The following is a 19,520-nucleotide window of genomic DNA, read 5'->3' as shown; positions in this document are numbered from 1 at the left end:
AAGCAGATAACAGCGCTTGCTAATATATATATATATATATATATATATATATATATACACACACAGTATAGTACAACCTATACCATACACAACAGAAACATATCAAGATTAAATTAGCTGTACAACATAACAAGTAAAAAAATCTGTGCAACACCATATGCTTCTATAGTGCATGAAAAATCAGATAAAATAAGATGTCCAAGTGAATGATGAAAGTGGAAAAAAACACCCACAAAAGAGAGAGAACTCCCTCCGTGTCCTTTGGAGCACATTCACACTTCAAAAGGAGTTCTCTCTCCTATGTTGGTGGTTTTTTCCACTTTCATAATTCACTTGGACTTCTTATTTTATCTGATTTTTCATGCACTATAGAAGCATATGATGTTGCACAGATATTTTTACTTGTTATGTTGTACAGTTTATTGTATCTTGATTTGTTTATGTTGTATATGGTATAGGCTGATGGTGCACTGTATACATTAGCAAGTGCTGTTATCTGCTTGGAGTATATTACCTGGTAGAGTTTTTTTTATCGTAACTCCACTTTTGTTGAGAAAAAAACATTCCCCCTCTAGGTGATCTATCTACATTACAATGATTATAACATTTGTTGCAGATTCCTACCTTCTTATTCTGAAGAAATCACAAGTTTGTTCCTCTGTGCCTCTGTGCTGAGTGGGTCTAATGGGAGTGGTTTCATAATTATCAGTCATCTGTGCAGCTGCAGAGCACTAATGAGGATAGCTGTGTTCCTATTGGGAGTATTTCACCAAAAATAACATTTTTGTTGCAGGGGATGCCAGAATTCTGACTTGTATCTTAGGCAGACTTCTGGGAAAATTGGTGAGCCAATTACACAAGCAGGAAATTATGTTTCTGAGGGTGTGGTCAGTACATATTCTGTGTACAGTACAACTCCAGGTTGCCATATTGCATTGCATTTTTAGAAAATTACAGATTGAAATGGAAAGGTAATTTTTATGGGAGATTTCAATCTTCCAGATATAAACTGGAAAACCAAAATAGCAAGTTCTACCAGGAGTACAGATATTCTAAATTCCCTACTGGGGTTGTCTCTGCAACAAGTGGTTGAGGAGCCAACCCAGAGGGAGGCCATTTTGGATTTGGTATTCACAAATGGGGATTCGGTATAATATGTCATTGTAGGAGAAACCTTGGGATCTAGTGATCACCAGTCAGTGTGGTTTAATATAAGAACTGTGAAAGAGTCACACCACACAAAAACAAAAGTTTTAGATTTTAGAAAAACAGACTTTTCAAAAATGAAATTAGTCATAAATGAGTCCTTATCAGACTGGAACGGATTACATGGAGTCCAGGAGAAATGGGACTACTTAAAAGGTGCATTATTGAAGGCAACAGAAAATTGCATTAGACTTGTCGGTAAAAGCAAAAAAAGGAAGAGACCACTGTGGTACTCAGCAGAAGTGGCCCAAATCATTAAAAATAAAAAGCTAGCATTTTGTAATTATAAAAAAAACCCAGAGCAATGAAGATAAGTAAATCTACAAGATTAGGCAGAAAGAGGCCAAGCAAGTTATAAGAACTTCTAAAGCGCAGACAGAAGAAAAACTAGCTCAGTCTATGAAAAAGGGGGATAAGACATTCTTCAGATATATAAATGAAAAAAGGAAATTAAAACAAGGAATAACTAAATTAAAAACAAAGGACGGAAGGTATGTAGAAGGGAGTAAAGGGCTAGCCGACTGCCTTAATGAATACTTGTGTTCAGTTTTTACAGAAGAAAAAGAAGGAGAAGGAGTTAAAAAACTAGCAAGTCTATACTTGCTAGTTTTTTAAATCTGTCGTGTCCAGCTTGTTCTAGACATACATGTTTGTGTAATCAATTTTTGTTATGTGTTCCAAATAAATTTGATTTTATACGTATATTTCTCGTATTCTTGTTCAGTGTGTGTGTGGCATATAAAATCCCATACCAATGGGGGATTTTTCCTACAAAATTATTAAAAGAGCTTAGTGGTGAGCTGGCAAAACCATTAACAGATTTATTTAACCATTCATTAGTAACAGGAGTCGTCCCGGAAGATTGGAAATTGGCAAATGTCGTGCCCATTCACAAGAAAGGTAGTAGGGAGGAATCGAGCAAATATAGACCAGTGAGTCTGACATCAATAGTAGGCAAATTAATGGAAACCCTATTAAAGGATAGGATTGTGGAACATCTTAAATCCCATGGATTGCAAGATGAAAAACAACATGGGTTTACTTCAGGGAGATCATGTCAAACAAATCTTATAGATTTTTTTGACTGGGTGACTAAAATAATAGACGGTGGAGGTGCAGTAGACATTGCATATCTAGATTTTAGTAAGGCTTTTGACACTGTCCCACATAGAAGACTTATCAATAAACTGCAGTCATTGAGCATGGACTCCCATATTGTTGAGTGGATTAGGCGGTGGCTGAGTGACAGACAACAGAGGGTTGTAGTCAATGGAGAACATTCAGAACAAGGTCATGTTACCAGTGGGGTACCTCAGGGATCTGTACTGGGACCAATTTTGTTTAATATTTTCATAAGTGATATTGCAAAAGGCCTCAATGGTAAGGTTTGTCTTTTTGCTGATGACACAAAGATATGTAACAGGGTTGATGTTCCTGGAGGGAAATGCCAAATGGAAAAGGATTTAGGAAAACTAGAAGAATGGTCAGAACTCTGGCAACTGAAGTTTAATGTGGATAAGTGCAAGATAATGCACCTGGGGCGTACAAACCCAAGGGCAGAATATAGAATATTTGACACAGTCCTGACCTCAGTATCTGAGGAAAGGGATTTAGGAGTAATTATTTCAGAAGACTTAAAGGTGGGAAGACAATGTAATAGAGCAGCACGAAATGCCAGCAGAAGGCTTGGATGTATAGGGAGAGGTATAAGCAGTAGAAAGAGAGAAGTGCTTATGCCGCTGTACAGAACACTGGTGAGACCTCACTTGGAGTATTGTGCGCAGTACTGGAGGCCATATCTCCAGAAGGATATAGATACTCTAGAGAGAGTTCAGAGAAGAGCTACTAAACTAGTACATGGATTGCAGGAAAAAACTTACCAGGAAAGGTTAAAGGACCTTAACATGTATAGCTTGGAAGAAAGAAGAGACAGAGGGGATATGATAGAAACTTTTAAATACATAAAGGGAATCAACTCGGTAAAGGAGGAGAGCATATTTAAAAGAAGAAAAACTACCACAAGAGGACACAGTTTTAAATAAGAGGGGCAAAGGTTTAAAAGTAATATGAGGAAGTATTACTTTACTGAGAGAGTAGTGGATGCATGGAAAAACCTTCCTGCAGAAGTGGTAGCTGCAAATACAGTGAAGGAGTTTAGGCATGCATGGGATAGGCATAAGGCTATCCTTCATATAAGATAGGGCCAGGGACTATTCATAGGATTCAGATATATTGGGCAGACTAGATGGGCCAAATGGTTCTTATCTGCCGACACATTCTATGTTTCTATGTTTCTATGTTTTAATAAAATTAAATTACAATATGACTTGTGTCACAATTGTATTTGCTATATTATTTTTTCTTTATTTTCTATTTATCCCCCACAAAAGTGCAGTTATCCTTTAACTCTGCTGCTCCTATTAAAATAATACCTGATGATTGTGCCACAGGGGGTTATTCAGGGGCACTTGCTGTTATAGAGCAATAACACCCTGTATCACCTTGTTACATAGGCTTCCAATGAAGGCTACAAGTAGCTTTAACCACACTGAAATGCAATAAAGGAAAAAAAAAGTGAAAACGGTATTTGCAGTTTCCTTATACCTCCTGAAATGGGAGAAAGAGCTCAAGACTAGGGATGATCGAACTTTTCAAAAGTTCGGTTCGGCCAGAACATCCGAACTTCCCGAAAGTTCGGCCCGGATTTCAGAACCCCATTGAAATCAATGGTACCCAAACTTCAGTAATCAAAAAACACCATTTTGAAGCCCTAAAACCAAATAAATGCCCCTAAAAAGTGCCTAGGGTAGCATGTCCAGAACCATAAAAAAAGATTGTTTGTATTATGTAATTTATAGAACAGGGATATGGCTCCGCTATTTTCACACCTTGCTGGTTTAGTAGCAAGCGTTTTTTTGGCCATTTTTTGGGGTCTTTTGAGGCAGGCAAAACATCTGAACTTGTGTATAGGGGTATATATACACACATACTTATATGTATATATACCCATACACATATATAGGTGTGAAAGTAGCAGAACACTATACTTGCGCTAATGAAATAATTAACATTAATATGGCTCCGCTCCTAACACACCTATATATGTGTAAGTGTAAAATACATATAAGTGTGTGTGTGTATATATATATATACCCCTATACAGAAGTTCAGATGTTTTGCCTGCCTCCAAAGAACCCAAAAAAATGCCCAAAAAAACGCCTGCAATAACAAACCTCGGCATTTTTTTTTGGCGCTGGCATTTTTTTGGGCATTTTTTTAAGATTTAAGTTTGTTTTTCAGTTGAGTTGTACAGTTTATAGGTCACATTAGAAAAAGTTCTGAAATTAATTATCTTTGTCTTATTTTTTTACATCACAGAAACCTGACATTTTTAACAGGGGTGTGTAGACTTTTTATACCCACTTGTAAGTGAGAGTAGGAGGGACGTGAAAATCATCTTAATATTAAAGGGTAACTTTACTTTTATGGGGAAAAAAAAGCAAAAATAGAAAAAATATAGCAGATACTATTGCAACTCAAGTCATATTGTAATTGAATGCATTAAAAATGACCTTTCCTTTTCAATCTGCAGCTCTGTAATTCTTTGTAAAATGCAATGCAATATGCCTACCTGGAGGTACACAGAATGTGTACAGAACACTCCCCAGAAACATAATTTGCTGCTTGTGTGATTGGCTTACTTTTCCCATAAGTCTGCACTAAGATACAAGTCAGATTTTGGGCATCCCCTGCAACAAAAAATGCAATTTTTGGTGAGATACTCCCAATATAAAATCATGTCTAAAGGCATGAAGACCCTGCAGTTTTCCTCATTAGAGCCCTGCAGGTGCGGCAGCTGATTGATATTTATGAAACCACTCCCAATAGATTCACTGACCACATGGACACAGACAAATACACAGGGATGTCTTCAGAATAACAAAAGAAAGGAATCTGCAACAAAGTTTGTTAACATACTTGTAATGTACATAAATCACCCAGAGGGGAATGTTTTTTTTCTCCACAAAGGTGGAGTTAATCTTAAAATACTAAAACTTCTCTGAAGCCCAAACTGAGGCTAATTTTTTAAACTTTTTCTACCAATGGTTTTAATGCAATTTCCCCTTATTTATTACAAGTCCCTGCCTGCAGGCTCTGCTGCCAAGTCTTTTAATCACCTGTCTATAATCTTAAAAGATCTCAGGCTCTATGCAACCTCCTATCAGAATCCTTTCCTGCGGGCCTGGACACCCCTAAGTGAAAATGTCAAAATTGGGCCCAAAGTGTCAATAGGGTTTTGGTCTGGAGACATGCTTGGCCAGTCCATCACCTTTACCCTCAGCTTCTTTAGCAAGTCAGCGATTGTCTTGGAGGTGTGTTTGGGTTCGTTCTCATGTTGGAATACTGCCCCGTGGCCCAGTCTCCAAATGGAGGGGATCATGCTCTGCTTCAGTATGTCACAGTACATGTTGGCATTCATGGTTCTCGCAATGAACTGTAGCACCCCAGTGCCGGCAGCACTCATGCAGCCCCAGACCATGACACTCCCAACACCATGCTTAACTGTAGGCAAGACACACTTGTTTTTGTACTCCTCACCTGGTTGCCGCCACACATGCTTGACACCATCTACACCAAATAAGTTTATCTTGGTCTCATTAGAACACAGGACATGGTTCCAGTAATCCATGTCCTTAGTCTGCTTGTCTTCAGCAAACTGTTTGTGGACTTTCTTGTGCATCATCTTTAGAAGAGGCTTCCTTCTAGGATGACAGCCATACAGACCAATTTAATGCAGTGTGCAACGTATGGTCTGAGCACTATCTAGCTGACCCCCCACCCCTTCAACCTCTGCAGCAATACTGGCAGCACTCATACGTCTATTTCCCAAAGACAACCTCTGGATATGACGCTGAGCATGTGCACTCAACTTCTGTGTTCGACCATGGCGAGGTCTGTTCTGAGTGGAACCTGTCCTGTTAAACCGCTGTATGGTCTTGGCCACCGTGCTGCAGCTCAGTTTCAGGGTCTTGGCAATCTTCTTATAGCCTAGGCCATCTTTATGTAGAGCAACAATTCTTTTTTTCAGATTCTCTGAGAGTTACTTGCCCTGAGGTGCCAAGTTTTAACTTCCAGTGACCAGTATGAGAAAATTAGAGCGATAACACCAACTTTAACACACCTGCTCCCCATTCACATCTGAGACCTTGTAACACTAACAAGTCACATGACACTGGGGAGGGAAAATGGCTAATTGAGCCCAAATTGGACATTTTCACTTAGGGGTGTACTCACTTTTGTTGCCAGCAGTTTAGACATTAATGGTTGTGTGTTGAGTTATTTTGAGGGGGCAACAAATTTACACTGTTATACAAGCTGTACACTTACTATTTTACATTGTAGCAAAGTGTCATTTCTTCAGTGTTGTCACATGAAAACATATAATAAAATATTTACAAAAATGTAAGGGGTGTACTCACTTTTGTGAGATACTGTACAGGGCTATGGACTTTGTTAGAGAATAAAAATCTCACACACATACACATACATAGGTTGAACTGGATGGGTCTGTGTCTTTTTTTCAACTTTAACTGGTTGCCGACCGCCGCACGACTATATACTGCAGCGGTCAGCCCCGGCCAGGCAGAGTGACGTATCGGTACGTCACTCGCCTGTCACTGACTTGCGAGCCAATTGCAGGCGGGCGCGCGCCCGCTGAGGCGCGCGCCCGCCGCGGCTCGTTTCCAGACAAGTCAGTGCGTGTGACCGGCGGACTCGATGTCCGCCAGTCACACTGCGATCGCTCCTGTGAAGGGAGAAAGACAGAGCGGCTTATGTAAACAAGCCGCCTGTCGTTCTCCCTGTGTAAAAGTGAAGATCTGACCGTTCTACTATGTAGAACCGTGGATCTTTGCTTTTACACCAATAGCAATGTCCCTGCACAGTTAGAAACACGCCCCTAGGACACACTTAACCCCTCCCTGTCCAATAAAGTTAACCCCTTCCCTGCCAGTGTCATTTTTTCAGTAACAGTGCATATGTATAGCACTGATTACTGCAGTAATGTCACTGGTACCCCCAAAAGTGTCAAAAATGTCAGTCAAGGGTCCGATCTGTCCCCCGCAATGTCGCAGTACCGGAAAAAAAATCGCAGATCGCCGCCATTACACGTTAAAAAAAAAACACCAAAAATGACAAAAATCTTTCCCTTTGTTAGTAAACGCGATAACTTTTGCGCAAACCAATGAAAATACGCTTTTTGCGATTTTTTTTACCAAACATATGTAGCATAAAACAAATTGGCCGAAAATGTTAAAAAATTTTGATTTTTACATTTTTTTTGGGGGGAATTTCATATAAAAAAATGTGAAAAATATTGTTATTTTTGCAAAATTTACGCTCTTTTTTTGTTTATAGCGCATTATCAAAAAATCGCACAGGTGATCAAATACCACCAAAAGAAAGCTCTGTTTATGGGAAAAAAAAGACGTCAAATTCGTTTAGGTACAGCGTCGCACGACCGCGCAATTGTCCGTTAAAGTCACGCAGTAAAAAATCGCAAAAAACCCCCTGGTCTTTTAGCAGCCAAATCCTCCGGGGCTTAAGTGGTTAAGAACCGTATTGGGTTCTAGTACCAAGGTACTATTCTATTTGGAAAGAATTAGGCTATGTGTCATAGAGGTATTTGCCTCCATGCCAACATTGGGCTGGTGATTCTGAGTGGAGATACTTCACCATTCAAACATCAATCACAGACAGATCTTCTGTAAATGAACATGATATAGCTACCCGCAACCTATTTAGACCTTTGATCCCAACATCTGGCAGAGGGAACTCTTACAGCACCAACTTCATTTGGGCTCTGAAATGGTATATTATTAAATGTCAAGGGTGCATAGGAAGATGATCCTGGAAGATGTGCAAAGGTGTGTCAGAATAAATCATGTCCCTGAGGAACACCCTCCTTTCACTATGTTCACCAATAACCATGACACACTTTGCAAGATACACTTTCTTTATCCTACAGAAATTGGTCCCTACTATGAAAGAAATAGCTGGTTATGCTTGCTCCCCAAGTCAAAGGTTCTTAGTTGGAACCTCCATAGAACAGAATGGTGATTCAAATAAGTATATTTGCACTGAAAGTGAACTTTCAATTTAAGACTAATATAGTGCTTTTACATTAAAAAAAAAAAAAAAAAACTCTTCAGAATGAATCCGTTTTCCTGAAAAAAAATATTATTTATATCATCTTAAAATAGAAATAAAAACAAATGAACAGTCTTCGATCTATTGTTCTAAAGCACTAGAGTAATGATGACCTCTGGATTTTCATTCTTGCTGATATGCTTGGACTGAAACCTTAGACTGACTATGCTCAAATAATGCAAGAGATGTGGAGTATAAAGCCTCGTACACACGCGTCGAAAATTGGCAGGGAATTTTCGGCCAACGTCCGATCTGCCGATTTTCGGCTTGTTAGTATGATGCTTCCGACAACCGACTCCGACTTTTCGGCCGAAAAAAATCTGGTGTGCAGACTATAAAATTTTTGTTGGCCGTCAAAACACGGCCGATTTTCATGCAGTCATTACAGATTTCGACAGGGAAAAATCTAATGAGCAAGTCTGGGCATGCTCAGTGAAGAAAGAACAAAAAGAAAGCTAACCAACACATGACATCACTTCTGAAGTAGATTTTTGTTGGGCGAGAAAATTTGTGTGCAGTCTAGGCACATTCCAACCCACAAAACACAACTCTGGACAAAAGTCGGATGATCGGTCGGCCGATAATCGTTGCATGTGTACGGGGCTTAAGACTTGTGGCCCAGACAAAGGATTTGTCATCACCTCCAGGCTGACCCTCCTTCTCCAGGCCATCACCAGTTTTCATGTGGAACACCAGGTATCCTGGGATCCACATGAATAAATAACTTTAGATTTTTCTGGAACTCTTCTTTCTTGAATGTAGGGTTGTAACATCACCGTAACCTTTCATTTCTAATTTGTTTTCATAACCTATGCCTGGTAAAGTTCAGTGCTTTCTCACAAGACATTTCCATATTTCCTGGTGAGATCCAACAGGGAAGGTGGCAGTAGCATTACCTCAAAGGGAATTAAAAGAAGATCTACATAATCTTGTCTGTGGCCCTGAATCACCCAAGAGGGTCTGCAACAACTTCTTCACTGAATACTTTTTCTCTGCTAACTAATTCTTTTCCTTCTCCGAACTCCACCTCTCCTACCCCACCACCCCAAATGCAAGGGAAGACCCCTTGAGGGAAGAGAAATGAATCTGGAAGAGAAACAGACTAGTAAGAGCAAACAAAGATACAACATAAACAACTGTCATATTATTATTAACATACTGCCAAAATGCTATGTAAAAAACCAAATACATTGTTGGTAATCATTTTCACAATAAAAGAAAAAAAAAGTACAACATGCTTTGATCTTTTTATATTCAAGTATTATATTGCTTTAGCTATTTTTTTTCTCTGTTTTTACTCTATTGATGGAACAAAGTGAACTTTTGAAGAGAGTAAATGTTATTAAAAGCACTTAACCTAGCATCACTGTGCCTATCAATTATATCCTTCATTTATACTATACAAAGATAATGGCTTATTAGAAGTTCAAGAGGTTTCGCTTTAATGAGATGTTAATTGAGTACACCTGTAGTTGGCGAAAGTTTTCATGGACAATTAAGTCAATCATTTCACCAGCAAAATCCTCCACATTTCCCTAGGCTTTCAGTGTATTAAAGCAAAAGAAAAAATTTCAGTGCATCTATAATTTGAAAAGTGATCAACCTCAAATACTTGTTAAGGTGTCATACAAACAATTACCCTACGGAATCTACTTGATAGTATTGTGCACATAAACTAACAGCTTCACTATCAAATACCATGTTAATTTAAATACTTTAATTGCCAATTGTTAGGTAAATAGCGACACTAGTATTTATTTTGCAGCCCTGCTCATAAACAAATTATAGATCCTGTCTACACAAGAACATTTTTCATATGTTGTAGAATTTATAGCATTGTCAAATAAGTACTCTGCAAAGATCAATTTATAGCAATTATTTGATCATAAATAACAACATATTCGAAAACAAATAATCATAATGAATATAAACAGTCAATGAAATTTCATCTATTAACACAAGATGTAACGATACAATTAGAACTCCATTATAAATATATAACATTTGCACTGAAGAGGCGGAGGGTTGAGAAGTCAGTAGGTAGAACTTTACCTATTAAAAAATATATATTCGTTTAGGACACCCTGTCATCAGACCATCCTTTTAATCATGGAGGCTCATATGTTAACAATAAATAGTCTGAAAGCATTGCAGCCTACCTAAGAATGCCAACCTAAGAATGCCAACTCTTTCAGACTGACACCCATTAGTTCATCCATCAAACACAGTAAAACCTTGGATTGAGAGTAACTTGGTTTGAGAGCATTTTGCAAGAAAAGCAAAATTATTTTTATAAATTTTGACCTTATATACAAATGATGTCTTGATATTCATGTAGTGTCATGTCAAAACTGAGTATAAGAGAGGAGAGAGGTGCCTCTAAGTGTAGCAATATGGTTACATTTAACGAAGGTACAACATTTAGCAACTCACATGGTTAATGATTAAAACAGGCAAATCTAAGTATGCAGGCATCCGGGTAAAGCTGTCCACATAGACCATCCTCCACACCGCCATTGATGTCATCCCTTCCATGCTGCACTCCACGAGCGTTTCAAGCCTCACTTTCAGATCGCTTTACTGCAGGATAGTCTTGCCGGTCACGACTGCAGACTGACGGTGGTGAGAGCCGGGGGTGCGGAGGATGGTCTATGTGAACAGCTTTACCCTGGATGCCTGCATTGTTAGATGTACCTACAAAAATTGGGGATGAAACCCAAGACCCACCTCCCAGTAGGGTCAAGGGAAAAGGGGGAAGGGAATATAATGTTGGGACTTTCTCGGTACGATAGCAGCCAGATATCGACAGTGAAATGTAAAATAGAACAATCTTTATTTACATATACAATTTTAAAAAAGACAGAAAAGAACAATGTTATGCATATAGGTACTGTATCAGAGCCTATAAATAATCATATGAGCATGTATATGGTTTGATTTATCCAAAAAACATGGACTTTCAAATATCCAGGTGTGTATGCCTCGACATGTTTCGTGGCGAACCACTTCTTCAGGAGGATATCATTATATACACACAATGCTCTTTCTAACAATGACAAAAAATTTAGTTAGCATATAATATTGAAGCATCATATAAATATACAGAGTATACACCAATAGTATTCATAGACATTGATATGGGAGGTCAATCTTACCTATTATTATTAGGCTCAAAGGGATCACAGACCCGAGTGCACAGCCATCAAATCCTCTCACCGGTGGACAAGGGAGACACTAAGTTTAAACCAATTAAAGGTTTTAATTTTTGTTCAGGTAGTGATATATTAATTTAAAGGAAGATATTCGAAAGCCAAGATGGTGTGAAACCACTCCCACACGGGGCGGCTGAAGATGGAAAAGCCACTGTGCACTACAAGTGCACTACAAGTGCACTACAAGTGCACTTGGAAGTGCAGTCACTGTAGATCTAAGGGGAAGATCTGAAATGAGGGGAAGCTCTGCTAATTTCTATCATCCAATTATGTGCATGCAAAAATGCTGTTTTTATTTTCCTTGCATGTCCCCTACAGATCTACAGTGACTGCACTTCCAAGTGCACTTGTAGTGCAGAATGGATTTGCCTTTAGTAAATAAACCCCTATGGGGTTTATTTACTAAAGACAAATCCACGCTGCACTACAAGTGCACTTGGAAGTGTAGTCGCTGTAGATCTGAAGGGAAGATCTGAAATGAGGGGAAGCTCTGCTAACTTCTATCATCCAATCATGTGCATGCAAAAATGCTGGTTTTATTTTCCTTGCATGTCCCCCTCAGGATCTACAGCGAATGCAATTTTAAGTGCACTTCCAAGTGCACTTGTAGTGCACAGTGGATTTGCCTTTAGTAAATAAATCCCATTGCCTTTACTTTTTCAAAATGTAATGTTCCCTACATCCCTACATCCCCTTTCCTCAAACTCAATTGGAAAAAGAATTGGTAAGTGCACATGGCTTGAGATTAAATACATTTAGTGGTCACTTTATTTTGATAAATGACAGCTTTAATTGAATATAATGTGGTGAACTAGCTTTTATCATACATTTACAGCCTTAAAGGGTAATAATGCCTTATATTAAAAATATATATATATAAAAATAGTGCTGCAGACCTTATCACTTACCATGTATGCTATGTGCTTTCCTTTAGAAGGCTGTCATTATGTAGCATTCTGTATCTGAAAATCCTATCTCTCTATTTCTGATTTATGGGGCGCTATGCTGCCTTGCAAAGTACCAGTACCTATGCTGCCTTACAAAGTAGTATGCACCTTTGCATGCTCACTCCCAATAAGGATTACAGCCAGACCCCCCACTGCTGTGTGCACTTACAAAACAAGCCTGAATCCCATGACATCAAGTCATTTCCCCGCTTCTTCTCAAAGGCAATTGGTCGATAGCAGCTCCTGAGATTCTATGAGTCACTATAAGGACTGGGGACACACCCGCTTGGTTTACAAGGACCTAGGGCTAATGGGACATGTAGTTGTGATGAAAGCAGTCATGTGACTTATCTGTGAAGTGCTCAGTGCTTGCTCCCCAACCGGAAATTCAGGGAAGCAGCACTGAGCGATCCAGGATGAGCAACTCTAATGCCTTGTTTTTTCACTGAGCAGTACGGTTCGGTTCGGTACGGTACGCAATTTTTGCTTTTTCCATTGTCAAAAGTTGTGAATGGTACCCTAATTCCGAACCGTACCGTACCACTTTTTTGGAACCCTTTCGTTGGGGTACCAAGCACATTAGTACCGTACCAACAGGGTGGAGCTACACTGTTGAGGTACTATTGAGCTGAGGTACTGTTGGCGGTGGAAACGCAAGACTGATCAAGGTGTACCGTTACAAACTATTCTGAACTGTACCGAATCGAACCGTACCGCTCAGTGGAAACGAGGCATTATTAGTATAAAATATTGGGGTATGTTTCTTTGGTGGATTTGATTATAGTAAATCAAAGAAGTGGAGAGTTTATTACTACTTTAATTTTAAAATTTCATATTAAAAAACAGAAAGATTTAAAAATATTTTAAAAGTATTGAAGGTTTGCCTACTTTATAGCAAAACAAAATCCTGTATTTCAAACTGCATTTAAGTGACTTTTTTGATGTTACTTTTTTTCATGTCTTTTTATGTGAATGCTTCCTTTGAGCTGATTCAACTCGAATACTGGAAAGCAGTAGCTTGAAATAGGCATTAAACGGGATGTTTAAACAGCAGGCATTATATAATTGGGACATTTCTTGGTTAATGAAACTGAACGTAGAACATGGTTAAACTATTCCCTTTTTTTAGAAAGCAGATTGAGCTCATTTGGCTGGAAAATGTTAAAGAATCCATATGTTCCCATCATTAACTATAACAATGTTATCTATAGCATATGTCCTCATTCATTTCCAAACAAATGCATAAATATAATAAAGGTTGTAGATTAATCTATTCAGCAAACAACAAGAATAAACTTCATGCTCCGTGATCAAAAATTACAATGGAAAGGTTTATGAAAAGTTTGGCCTAAAAATTATGGTTGCCACCTCAAACAACCAATTGGATTACTTGTTTTAGTTACCCAGTGCTGGGTAGGCTGTGTTAGTTCAAAGTTGTTGCTTTGCTTTGGAAATCAGCACTATTGGGGCTTTGCTTCATTTTCATAAACTAAAAATTTTACACAGAACTAGTTTTTGTTGTTGCAGCATTGGGCACAGAGCCGCAACATTTCAGCACAGCAAAGAAGTCTCTATGCTGTAAGTAATCAAAATATGAATCAGTGTAGTGCATAAATAATTATTAACCACTTCTGGACTGGGAGAATTTGCCCCCTTAATGACCAGGCCATTTTTTGCGATTCGGCACTGTGTTACTTTAACAGAAAATTGCGCGGTCGTGCGACACTGTACCAAAATAAAATTGATGTCCCTTTTTCCCTGTAAATAGAGCTTTCTTTTGGTGGTATTTGATCACCTGTGCAATTTTTATTTTTTGTGCTATAAACAAAAAAAGAGCGACAATTCTGAAAAAAAAAAACAAAACAAAAAAAAAAAAGCAATATTTTTCACATTCTGCTACATAACATTCTCCAAAAAAAAAAGAAATAAAAAAAATCAAAATGTTTCATCCTTTTAGGCCAATTTGTATTCTGCTACATATTTTTAGTAAAAAAAAACACAATAAGTGTATATTGATTGGTTTGAGCAAAAGTTATCGCGTCTCCAAACTAGGGGAAAGATTTATGTCATTTTTATTTATTTTTATTTTTTTACTAGTAATGGCGGTGATCTGCAATTATTAGCGGGACTGTGACATTGCGGCGGACAGATCAGACCCCTAAATGAAATTTTTTACACTTTTGGGGGGACCAGGGATATTACTACAGTAATCAGTGCTAAAAATATGCACTGTTACTGTAATAATGACATTGGCAGGAAAGGGGTTAACCTAGGGGTGATCAAAGGGTTAATTGGGAGCCTAGGTGAGTGTTTTCTAACTGTGGGGGGAGGGACTTGTGACATGATCATAGAGACCTGTGATCCTTTATAGGAGGATCACAGGCGCTCTGTGATCATTTCAGAGAGAACAACCGTCAGCTGTGTTTACAACAGCAGACCGTCCTTCTCTCTCAGCGAGGAGTGATCATGGGTGCCCGGTGGAAATTGCAGCCGCAGGTCCCATGGATTGCCATCTCCACTGCCTAGTGGGGGCAGGAGCATACCACCAGCGGCGTGTGCTTGCCCCCCAGCCCCACTCCCGCAAACCGCATACCCCTACATCGATTCGCGCAGCCGAGCCAGCCTGCCGCAGTAAAACTGCGGCGGGCGGTCGGCAAGTGGTTAAATAGTCCAAAGAGATCCCATAAAGATGTAGTCGCATACACATCTAATCTGTGAATGTATGAAATTAATTGTGAAATAAATCAAAACAAAATTAGAACAAGTAAAGTCTTCAATGTGCTCATCTACTTTACAGCACCCTGCGCCTAATCTCTTCATACACTGTGATAATCCGTCACCGAGCGAAGTGCCTGCTCACCTCCATACTAAGAAAAAACAGCTTGTCTCTGTTAACCCAGGTGAATGGCTGCTTTCCTCCTCAAAGGAATATAAACTTCTGTCCTCACAGCTCCCCACGGTTGATCCTGGGGGGCACGCAGGTGCCCCCAGAGGCGCTTGCATGTCCCCATTCGCCAGTGGGGAAGCTGATTCACAGGGCTGGCAGCCGAGATTGCTGCCAGGCACCCACGATCACTCCCCATGGGGAGAGAACGGCGGTCTGCTGTTGTAAACACAGCAGACCATTGTTCTCTCAAGAATCGACTCAGAGCTGAGCTGAGCCAGCCTGCCGCTGTATATATGCGGCTGGCGGTCGGCAAGCTTTTAAGGGAAGTGGGAAATAAAGGATCTACTGGCAGGATGAATAGATAATACAATACTTACAAAAAGAGAAACTGCTGTGTTAATGTGTGTTATTTTTCTACATTTTTTAAGAGACCCTTAAAAATTGCAGTAAAAAGAACAGAAATATCAAGCATTTTAAAAGTTCACATTTGATAAAAAATCAAATGCATATGTTCTTGCAGGAAAAAAATGTCCATTTATTATTTGACTTTGCAGGAGCCTGCAACGCATTGGACTTGCAATCAGTGGATCACAGGTGCAATGTCAGGCCCCGGCGAGCTCTTTCTCCAGCTTTCTGCTTTTGCCTCTGTATGAGCTGTCAGTTACATAGCTGGTGAAAGAGTCAATGGAATATGAATGCACTTATTACCGCACTCATTGTCCATTGAGAACTACAAATCTAAGTGCGGCATGCTATTTATTACTTTTTATGCTTTATTGTACTTCTATGAGCGATATAAAGAAGGTGCAGGCTTGCTGTTTGTACATATATATTTTTTATTGCACGGACACAGTTTTACAGTTTATATTTTGTCTGCCGCAGTGGCAGATAGGACTTTTTGTTTATTTATTCACGGATCCCTGTGAATGAATGAGGTGGCTGTGTGGGTGGAGCTAGGGTGGGAGGGGAGTTATATGCACCATGTTACACCCTAAATAAGGGTGTAACATGATATAAAAGGTGAACTTAGCCTTTAAATGCCTACTTGCAGTGATTTCCTTTCCATAAATGATTTTATATTCACTTCACTTGCAATGTGCTTTTGAACTTTCTAGCAATTCTGACTCCTTAAAAAAAAAAAAAAAAAATGCCTAGCACAGCCCTTGCACTCATAACCCTCAACCCTTCTGGCAGTGTCTCATTACTCTCTGTGCTGGCCCAGCTCTTTCATTCTATCCCTCACCTCCCTAAGTATCCTTTTATGTAGCAATGGGGGAGGAGCGCATGGTCAGGGGATGTAGGCAACATGGGGAATTACATGTTGCTGCATTCTTTACTCCTTCTTTTGTGAGTTTGTGCCACCTCATGGTGGGGGACCAAGTTGCTTCACTGGATCCCACACATCTATCACATCTTATTGCCCCCAGCTACATCACTAGCCTAGTCTCAAAATACCAACCTAATTGCTCTCTTTGTTCCTCTCAAAACCTCCTGCTCTCTAGCTTCCTCGTCATCTCCTCCCATTCTTGCCTTCAGGACTTTTCCAGAGCCTCTCCAATCCTATGGAACTCCTTACCCCAATATGTCCAATTATCTCCTACTCTATTAACTTTTAGACGATCCCTGAAAACCCTCCTCTTTAGAGAAGCCTATCCTACCCACACCTAACAACTGTACTTCCATTTTCCCCATCACCTCATCCCCCACAGTTATTGCCTTTTGTTTCACTTGACCCTCTCTTCTAGATTGTAAGCTCTAACAAGCAGGGCCCTCTAATTCCTTCTGTATTGAATTGAATTGTATTGTAACTGTATTGTCTTCCCTCATATTGTCAAGCGCTGCGCAAACTGTTGGCGCTATATAAATCCTGTATAAAAATAATAATTACCTGCCAGTGACATCTATCCTGACACTGACTATGAAGTCCTTCAAGGGAAATAGCATTGAACACTGATTTGTCTCCACCAGTTCTTTACACATATTACACTTTACACTTTTACTCTTCAACCCCAAAGCATGCAATGAAACTGCTGTATACTTTGCCAGGCTCACACGCTTGTGGTCCAGGCCCATCCATAGGAAATTCTGCTACACAGTGGGTGCTAACTGAGGGTCCCTGCTGGTAAAAAGGTAGACTATACATCTACTAATCCACCACCCTGGCAGAACCTCCATCACTGGTCACTATCTTCTTCTTTCTCTCCTGAACTGGCTGCTTCTCTTTCTTTTACTCTTTCCAACACTCAGATAGTTAATATATAGGCATACACTTTGTTCCCCATTCCCATACACTGTATTATTTCACTCTTACTCTGAACTCCCAGTAAATCAGACCAGACAATTCACTTAACCAGCATCTCTGTTTACTGAATAAAATGGCATGTTGTGGTGTCCCATACCTTTGACTTGTATACATTTCCATGAAGTGGTTTACTCTCTACAGTCCTAGTTCATGTTCCTGCGACCCGCCAATGGGAAACCCACTTTAGTGCTCACTACATCTCCTTGTGTTAGGTCCTTCTCAGTCCCGTAACCAATTTCTAAAGAAAACGAGCCAAGGGGATCCACCCCCTCCCACCTAAATATCCCAACTATGGGGTTTTTACAGGCCAAATAGCCAACACCACAGCATGTTAGGTCCAACAGTGCCAACAGAGTAACTTAGAATTACAGTTTACCAGTCACACAATTGGCACTTGCCTACAAGCATAAGAGAAAACTGTAGTTGTCACTTGCTTGACAGCTTTGAGTCTGCTGGGGCTAAAGCCAACATATATATGATAGCAGCACCCAGCAGCAGTCTCAGGAATGTTATAGGTAAACAACATGCCAAAAAAAGGTTAAATGCACATATTATGAGAAGATTGTTGTTGAAAAAAATGGTCTGGTAAAAGTGTCTCTTTAAAATGAAAAAATACATTCAGCGAAGCAAAAAGTTCTGTATACATCAGCAGGACGCCAAGCACATACCAGAAGTCCACTGAGCATCACCTAGCCTGGCCTGATGCCAGACCTAATGACCTCAAGGCTCAATACACATGAGAGCTTAGTGTAGTTTTAGGTTCACTGTGATCTATGTTGTGTTTCTTGTAATCTGCCCCCAGCATCCGGGACATGCCTGATGCTACAGACCAATTCAATTAATTCCTACCACCAATGTTAGACACTTTGGGGAATGCAGCCCAGATGACACACAAGTGCTGGATGGTTCTGTCTCCAGTAACTGTATGCGCTTAGCCTAAAAAGGCTCTGTAGATGTAGAAATACCCAATACAAAGTAACCTCATGTCCCGAGTACAAGAAAAGTTATGTATGTAAATACTTTTAATCAGAATAAAAAATAAAAAAAATAGATGAATTGCTATCCAGTCATAGCTAAGGTCCTCTAAGTCCCAGTGCAAAATGTGAAACAGGGCAACAACATGTTAAATGGATAAAAATGTCCTATAATATAGCAAACTTGGTGCATGAAAGCATTTCCTAACTGATAAACACACCATAATGATATCCTCACTGGAGCATTGAGGAAAAGAATCAAGAATAATTGAAGTGGAATCAGAGACCTCTAGGGATTATAAGCTTTCCTTACTCTGCCATTGTCCTCTAATTTACAGCAGGGTCATGTTACCAAAATGTAAGGATATGAGCATGGAATGAGGTGCCTAAATGCAATGCTGTTTGTTTACAGCTTTTAGAAACAGGTAAAAAAAGGGAATAAAGCTGATACTGAAATAAATCTTCCCAGCATTTGGTATCAGTAAATATATACAGACAGCCTCTACTGCCTCAAAATGTCTAATACTAATCTCGGATGCTTGAAAAACTATAATACTAACCTCTGCTGTCTGTAAATGGGGCATAGAAACCCATGATGCTTAGAAAAATATAACTCTAGTCAATGGAGTTGACCTTGCAAAGTGAACAACCTTTAGTAAATCAACACCTAAGGGGTCCCCTTGTGAAGTAATAAATAAACCCCTGTGGGGGGATTTACTAAAGGAAAATAGGCTGTTCATTTTGCAAGGATTTTGCCCCAGAGTTTTGTGAATGCAGCGAGGT

Source organism: Pelophylax lessonae (assembly GCF_965119305.1).
Source record: "Pelophylax lessonae genome assembly, chromosome: 6".
Taxonomy (NCBI): domain Eukaryota; kingdom Metazoa; phylum Chordata; class Amphibia; order Anura; family Ranidae; genus Pelophylax; species Pelophylax lessonae.
This window is presented reverse-complemented; position numbering follows the sequence as displayed.